Raw genomic sequence first — 8,767 nt, 5'->3', positions numbered from 1 at the left:
TTAGAAACTACTCCTTACACCTAATGTATGTGGAAGTAGAGAAGGTAAGTGTTATGGAGCTGGGGGTGTGTGTGCTATGACTTACTTTTTTCGGTCCTATTTCTCAAGGTGTTCTGAACTCCAGTGTACAGAGGAGTACAACTGATAGGGTGCCCCTTAGATATTAAGTGATGTCCTTATAAAAACAGTCACAGGGATGTAAAGTACATCATAGAGAATATAGTCACTAATACTGTAATAACTACATGATGTCAGGTGTGTACTAGACTTATAGGGGTGGTCACCTAGTAAGTTAATCACTACATCTAATCACTATATTGTACACCTGAAATTAATATAATGTTGTATGTCAACTGTAATTAAAACATTTTTAATTAAAAAATTTAAAGCATTATACAATAGTAATATATTTCTTAAATTGATAATAGATTTTTAAAAAATTCCATCAGGCAATGAAAGATAAAATTTTAACAAAATAACCTCCTGATATTATTAGCCTAATCAGCAACTGCCTTCCTATCTTTGTAATTTTTTGTTTTAAATGAAATAAGGCCTACCATGATATTTTCTAAATTCTTTTTTTCTCCTCACTCATCCTTGTAAATTACATTAGTTTGAAATTTTCTTCACTCATGGTTTTCTGTCTGGGACTAAATAAATGTTGTTGCTTCTTTCAGCAAGAATGAAATTTTCTTATGCATATATAATCCATAAAGAAGTTTATTCACCCCAGAGTTCACAAGGACCTATGACTACAAATTATTGCTATACTCTTTTTGTGCGTGTGTGTGGCTAAATAATAATAGGTAACATTTATAGAGTGCTTACTATGTGTTGGGTAATGTGCTAAGTATTTTACACATGCTAATTAATTTTGTTTTTACAACAGCTTTAGGAGGCACTTAGAATTATTATCTCCACTGAATAATAAGTAAACTGAGGCCCAGAGAGATTGAGGGGCTTGTCCATGGCTCCCCAGGTGGAAGTCACAGAGCTAGAAATCTAAACTCTGCTAGGCTACTGGAATATAAATTTCAGTTTACCACAATTGTCCTGAAACCAGGGCAGTGTAGAGTTGGCCACCATTCAAAATTTGGGATTATTAAGGACTGTAGGGGATCAGAAATCCATCCCAAAATATGCCACTTTAGCATATGGATTATTTTGAGCTGAAGGAAATTGGGAAGTAGCAGATACCAAACAAAGCTCTCTGCCCTCCTCCATCTGCCTAAGAGCAGGATGTAAATCCCCACTTATAAAGTGTACCAGGAAGAGTATGATCTGGACTGTTAATCATGAGAGAAGGCTCTAGACTCCTACCAGCCTAGAGATGGCAGGAGAAGAATCTACATAACAAACCTACTAAAACAACCCTTGACTTCCATGAGTTCTCCCACATATTTACCTTCCTAAGCGTGACATCTCTAAAGCCTGAACACCCTTTCCTGAGAGTTGTCACTTCTCGATGGATTTATAGTTGTTTGTTAATGTGAGGAGAATAAATTTTCCCTTCCCTTCTCTGGTTCTTTTGGCTGGTGGAATAATTAAAAAGACAAAACACTGATTAACTGAGACTGAGAAAATCAAATTTAATTTCTTGCGCATAAGAACCTGACATACATGAGTCAGAGATCCTACATACTGGCGAGATTCAGAGCCAGAAAGGTAAATGAGGTATATATGACATCTTGAGCTAAGAATGGGGGCTCAAGGCTTCAGAGGGGAGGAAGGTCACTGCAGAATGATCAGAAGAACAGATATTCTATAAACAGTAGTTTGCCCTGATGTATAGATAGGTCATAAAAAATTTATGGGGGCTAAAAAATAGTTAATACTTTTTCTCCCAGCTTTTAAGTTCTTCTAACTGGGCTAATAATCAAATTAACAGAGACAGATTAACAGGGAAAACTAAAATGTTTAATACATGCATATGGAGAATTCACATGAGTGAAAATTCTACTGCAGTAAGGCAACACTGTGTATATACGACATTTTCGAATAAAGGAGAAAAGGGGAATGGGTTTTAGATTTCGGAAGTGAGATGAGCAATTTATAGGTACATGAGGAAGGGTGGAACATACATGGCAGGCAAATTCTTGCTGGGCAACTCAGAAACAATAGGATACAGAGGATATCTAGCTGTAATGCACCTGTCTGATGTCTTCTTATTTACTATAGTTAGTTCAAATTAAGCTAAGGCAGCATTCTAAGATTTACTTCCCAAAGCAGGTTTCTCTGTCTGAAGCTCTTAGACAGGAAAGGAAGGGAACGGCCAAAGCTTCTTTTTGAGGCTTGTTTCTTAATAAACAACTTAAAGTTAATATCCCAAAAAGCAGCCACAGTATGGCAAAATTTTGGTTCCTTTCACACTATTTCTGGTAACAACTCTTATTATGGGCAAGGCTCCCAATTTAGATTCTTCTAAGTAGTTAAGGGGGTAGCAGAAGTATCTCTTGAGCCCAGAGGGTCTCATTGCCTTTAGCTCAAAATAATGTACCTACTACAGAAGCACATCTTGGAATGACTCGTTTTGAACCCCTGCATTAAGATGCTACACAAGCCCAACTTCTAATCATCCTTTTGAGTCATTCATCACTGAGTTTCCCCTGTCTATGTGCTCTGCACACATTAATAAACTGTCTCTTAATCTGTGTCTTGTCCCTCTAATTTGCATTGCCATGCCAACAAGAAGCTCATGGAGCCACAAAGTGGTGTCTTCCTCCACATTCTGAGAGGAAGAGTGGGGTTTGTTCATTTGCTAAATCTTTTGGAGCATATATATGCCAGCGGTCAGCTAGGCACTGGAAAAGTACTGGGATTAAACAAAACAGCAAAACAAATTCTACTATGATCAGGTGTGGAAGGAGAGAGAAAAGAGAAAAGCTTCTCTGACTTAACATTCTCCCCTTTCCTTCTTTCTTCTCCCTATGCTGTGCCCTAGCTCTCCCCATCCTCTGTTTCCCTGGGGCCCTGGGAGTGTATGCTTTTTCACCTCCAGTCCCAGACAAGTCTCCTCAATAGTGGGGATAAATCCTAAGCATTTTCTTGGAGCCTGTTTGAGGACTAGAGAGTTCTCACTCTTAGGGCTTAGTATGCAGATCACCCAAACATTGTGCAGATGACTCAGGCTGTTTCACTTCTTTTAAATTTCCCTGGCTGGTTTGTCCCTTGGAGCAGATTATAGTTGTACTTCCAAAAAAATGGACAGAGCAAAACTTTTGATGGTTCATATCTCTGGACAGAGGAATGGACAGATTCCCACACTGCTGGAGAAGCGCCTTGTCTCACCCGAAAATACACTTTTGCCTCTTCTATTTCCATAAGTAAACATATATGTATGGGAGTCAAGATGGCATAGAAGGTAGACACTGTGCTCGCCTTCTCTCATGACAAAATCAAAATTACAACTAAACTGCAGAACAATAATCACTGGGAGTCATTTGAGGTCTGGCTGAACAAAAGTCCTACAACTGGGGACATACAGAAGAGGCCTCTTTGAGACTGGTAGTAGGGGCGGAGACACAAAACTGGCTGGTCCCACAACTGCAAATGACAGTTGGGAATTGGGAGGAATATCTTGGCTACAGAGGTCCCCCCAGAGGAGCGAGGGGTCCAAGCTCCAAACCAGGAACCCCAGACCAGAATCCAGTGCCAGGAATAGGAGTCACAACAACCTCTGGCTATGAAAAACAGTGGAGATTGAGGCTGGATGAGACAGAAAGCAGCTGGAGTCACAGACATTCCTTCACCAGCACATGAACTTACTTGCTGGTCAACTCACTGGCTCTGAGCTCCAGCACTAGGGCAGCAGCGTGAAAGGTGCCAGGAACATACAGGAAGAAACTGAGTTGTCTGGCTTCAGGCTAAGGCCTGAGAGGGAGCTTTCTCCCAGACAGAAGTGCTGGCAGAATTCATTGTTCCTTTGCTGAGCTCTGCCTACTCCCAACATGCAGACATAGCAGCCACCATAACTGAGTCTCCATCAACCTGGCTAACACTGGCTGCCCTGCCCTGGTGATGTCCTGAGACTCTGCCCCACCCAACTTTCCAGTCCACCAAAGCCTTTTCCAGTGGATTTCCCATACAAATGATTTGTCTTGGCCCATGCTTCAGACGTTTCTAAAATCTCTCAAAGATTTGCAAAACTCAAACAAGCAGCATCTGGCCCCAGTATGCCCATATCTCTTGCTGAGCAGCCCCAAGCTCAGCACTAGTGGCAGCCATCCTCAGTTCATGGCTTCGCCTCTTGATGCACCTCCAGGCCCAGTGCAGAAAGCACACCCAAGTAACTGGCTTCAACCAGACCTGGAGCACCACCCAGAACTTCATCTGAGGAGGACACCTGACAGGCAGAGTGGGGAGGCACTAGAGCCCTGCTAAAGTGATTTCTGCTCCATAGGGTTGGCCTATTGCTAGTCAATCCTCACAACTAGACATCCTGAGGGTCAATTCTTCCCACATATGTGTCAACAGCAACCAAAGCTCAACTACAGCAAGAGGGCACACACAACCCATACAAGAGACAAACATAGAGCACCAAGCTCAAATGACCAGTGAAGGCTGTGCCACTAGGCCATTATACAAGGCCACTCTACTAAGACCAGAAAACATAAGAGCCCTATCTAATAAGGCCACTCTACTAAGACTGGGAGACATAAGAGCCTTACCTAATACATAGAAACAAACATAGGAAGGCAGTCAAAAAGGGGAGACAAAGAAATATGTCTCAAATGAAAGAACAGAACAAAACTCCAGAAAAAAAAACTAAACTAAATGGAGACAAGCAATCTATCAGATGCAGAGTTCAAAACACTGGTTGTAAGGATGCTCAATGAACTTAGGGGAACTCAGTGAGAACTTTAACAAAGAGATAGAAAAGAGATAAGAAAGACACAGAAAACATAAAAATAAAGATGCAAAACATAAAAAAGAACCATTCAGAAATGAAGAATACATTAGAGGAAATCAATAGATTAGATGAAGCAAAGGATCAAATTAGCGATTTAGAAGATAAGGTTGCAGAAAACATCCAATTGCAACAGCAACAAGAAAAAAGGACCCCCTCTCCCCCCCCAAAAAATGGTGATAGTTTAAGGGCTCTCTGGGACAACATCAAGCATACTAACATTGCATCATAGGGGTACCAGAAGGAGAAGAGAGAGAGCAAGGGATTGAAAACCTATTTGAAGAAATCATAATGGAAAACTTCCCTAATCTGGTGAAGGAAATAGACACACAAGCAGGAAGTTCAGAGAGTCCCAAACAAGATGAACCCAAACAGACCCACACCAAGACATAAAGGTACTTAAAATGCCAAAGATTAAAGAAAAAGAATCGCAAAAGCAACAATAGAAAAGCAGTTAGTTACCTACAATGGAGCTCTCATAAGACTGTCAACTAATTTCTCAACAGAAACTTTGCAGGCCAGAGGGATTGGCACAAAATGTTCAAAGCGATGAAAAAAAAGTTCCTACAACCAACATTACTCTACCCAGCAAAGCTATCATTTATAATCAAAGGACAGATAAAGAGTTTCCCAGAAAAGAAAAAGCTAAAGGAGTTCATCATCACCAAACCAATATTACAGGAAATGTTAGACGGATTTCTTTAAGAAAAAGAAAAAAGTCATGTATCAAAAATATGAATAATGAAATGGCAATAACTACATATCTATCAACAATTACTTCAAATGAAAAAGAATTAAATGCTCCAATCAAAAGATAGGGTGGCTGACTGTATAAGAAAACAAGACCATTACACATGCTGCTTACAAGAGGCTCGCTTCAGATTAAAAGACACATAGAGACTGAAAGTAAAGGGATGGAAAAAGATATTTTATTAAAGTGGAAACAAACAAATAAAAAATCTAGGTAGCAATACTTATACCAAACAATAGACTTTAGAACTAAGGCTATAACAATGGATAAAAAAGTACCCACTAATTCCACTTTTGGATATTTAGCTGAAGAAACCCAAAACATGACTTCAAAGGGACATCCACATGTTCATCGCAGCTTTATTTACGATAACCAAGATATGGAGGCAAACTGGGCTTCTATCAATGGAAAAATAGATAAAGAAAAGATGGTGCATATATACAATAGACTATTACTCAGCCATAAAAAAAAAAAAGAATGAAATATTGTCATCTGCAACAACATGGATGTCCCTAGAGAGTGTTGTGCTAAATGAAGTTAGACAGTAAAAAACAAATGTCATATGATTTCACTGACATGTGGAATTTAAAGAACAAAATAAACAAACAAAACAGAAACTAATTCATAGATACAGGGAATATTTTGATGGTTGCCAGATGGGAGGGGGGTGTGGAGGCGGGTGAAAAAAGAGAAGGGATTAAGAAATAAAAATTAGTAGTTACAAAATAGTCATGGGAATGTAAAGCATAAGGGATATATTCAACAATATTGTAATAACTATGTTCGGTGTCAGTAGATTACTAAATTCATTGGGGGTGATTACTTTGTAAGTTATATAAATGTCTAATCACTACATTGTATACCCGAAACTAATAATATTACATGCCAACTATAACTGAAAAATAAAAAATATTAAAAAAATATATGCATGCAATCATGAGCACGCACCCACCCACCCACACACACACACACACTCACTCACACATGCAACTGGCTGCTCAAATTTAAATCTGCTGGTTCACAAAGACTCTTTCCTTGACCAAACAGTAGAGAGGCTCCTCATCCTTGGCCTGCAGAAGACAATATTTTCAAAGAACTCTGTAAGTCAGTTTAGCCAGATTCCCCCACTTTTGACATCTAATCAAATATCTCATCCCCTACTTTGATGTCTAATCATCCTCACTGGGTTCAGCAAGAGTCTTGTTGAGTCAGTTTAATGAGAAGCCCCACATGGATTCTCCTCTCAGTGATTTTCTACCCACTGAACCCCCAATGTGATCATTGGCTGTCAACCCCAAGCCATCTTTTTTTTTGTATTTAGAGTGGGGCTCAATCTCTTGCCCTTATTGCAATAGTCTTGAATAAAGTCTTCCTTACCATTTGAACAAGTGTCAGAATAATTTAATTTAGCTTGTGTGAGAAAGAAACAGAAGTAGCCTAGTTGCTGCTTGTCATTCTGTTCCTTCAAGTGACTGGACTACAGCCAGTGTGACTTTGGGGTGAAATCCAAACAAATAGCTATCAGGGAAGCACTGATTCTCACAGAAACCCATACAGTGTTCTGAAGGTAAGGGGTATTTATGAAAGAGAGAATGTGAACAATTACATCAATAGATTGGAGGCATTTTTAGAATGAATGCAGATAAGCTAACATAGTGATGCTAATTCTAAAGAATGTTTTTAATCTTCAATATGGTAGTCATAACGTCTGATTTCTTGTTATCCTTGCGAACAGTTGTTTGGGATACAATGTTGCTTTAGGCCCAGATCAAAAGTTGTTTTGCCCTGTTTTAACATTTCAAAGGTTTGAAGAGTAAGAAGTGCAAGGCAGCTTTTCTGGGATGGCTACTCTGATTCCTTTTAAAAGTGGTTTCCTTTATATATATATTTTTTCAGCTTGTATGGAGAGAATACGTTATCTCTATAGCCAAAAAAAAAAAAAAAAGGAATTCTAGGAGAAAAATCTTCTAGATATCAAATAAGATTTACAGAAAAAATGAATCTGAGTGTTAATATTTTACATTATGGTTTACACTATGATTTTTAAAAGTTCTATATAAAACCTAGAATAGAAAATATATAAAATTTTAAATTAACATTTTATTTGTTTGTTTGTTTGTTTATTTATTTTAGGCGAAGCAACCCTTGGTTGATCTCACAGATTGCAAAGACCTTGTCAGTTTACAATCCCTTATTTATTTATTTTTTTAATGCCTACAGCACCTGGTCTTCCTAGATGGTCTCCCATCTAAATACTAACCAGGCCTGACCCTGCTTAGCTTCCAAAATCACAAGGGATTGGGCTTGTTCAAGGTAGCATGGCTGTAGACTAAATTAACATTTTAGATCATCTTTTAGAGTGTGATATCTTCTTGACATGGAGACTAGAGACCAGAGCCCAACTGTCAAGGAAAATTAAGAAAAAGAGAGGTAGTGGTGTGGAGAGAGGAGCAGTGGCCTTTAAAACCACAGGCTTCACTAGAGAAACAGAGCTATAAATACCAGATCAGCTAACTCAACCAAACAAAATACACTCAAGTAGCTAGATTTTTTTTCCTGAATTATAATGAATTTGTAGTTATTTGGGGAAAATATCAAGATTATCTATTTTTCTTCTAGGTGTTTATTAGAGCTTATGCAATAAACAACCACAAAATATGCCTCTTTTGCTCTAGAGTGTCTTTGATAAACAGCAGAAGAAGTTCCCCTTTTGTAAGGGACATTTATATCTAGAAAGAAAATCTTTATTTGTAGGTGTCTCCCTCTCAGAACCAGGAAGTGGAAGAAGAGTAAATCAGGAGAGAATCTGCATGATAACCATATACTTGTTTATCCTACTTTTCTTGGCCATCCCGTTACTGGCCTCTTCCCCCCGCAACATCTCTCTTTTGTGTTTAGCCGAAGATAGTATTTAAGGTGCTGGCTTGGACCATCTGGGGGAATTACTCGGTGTCTCTGGGTCTCTCATGTATACATGAGGTGTACATGTTGATAAACTTCTGTTTGTTTTTCTCTCATCAACCACTTTTATTACAGGAAGGGGGTGTCTCAGCCAAGAACTCAGAGGGTAAAGGAAAAACTATTTTTCCTTCCCTACAGTGCCAAGCATG

The 8,767-nt window shown here is 38.9% G+C and overlaps 1 pseudogene; it reads right to left on the bottom strand.

Annotated features, from left to right (window-relative positions):
• Positions 1-7,868: 7,868 nt before the first annotated feature.
• Positions 7,869-7,987, bottom strand: LOC112484187 (annotated as a pseudogene).
• Positions 7,988-8,767: the final 780 nt, after the last annotated feature.

The sequence above is a fragment of the Pteropus alecto genome, unplaced genomic scaffold (genome assembly GCF_000325575.1).
Source record: "Pteropus alecto unplaced genomic scaffold, ASM32557v1 scaffold427, whole genome shotgun sequence".
Classification (NCBI taxonomy): domain Eukaryota; kingdom Metazoa; phylum Chordata; class Mammalia; order Chiroptera; family Pteropodidae; genus Pteropus; species Pteropus alecto.
The sequence above is the reverse complement of the archived record's forward strand: the minus strand, read 5'-3'. Positions and strand labels throughout refer to the sequence as shown.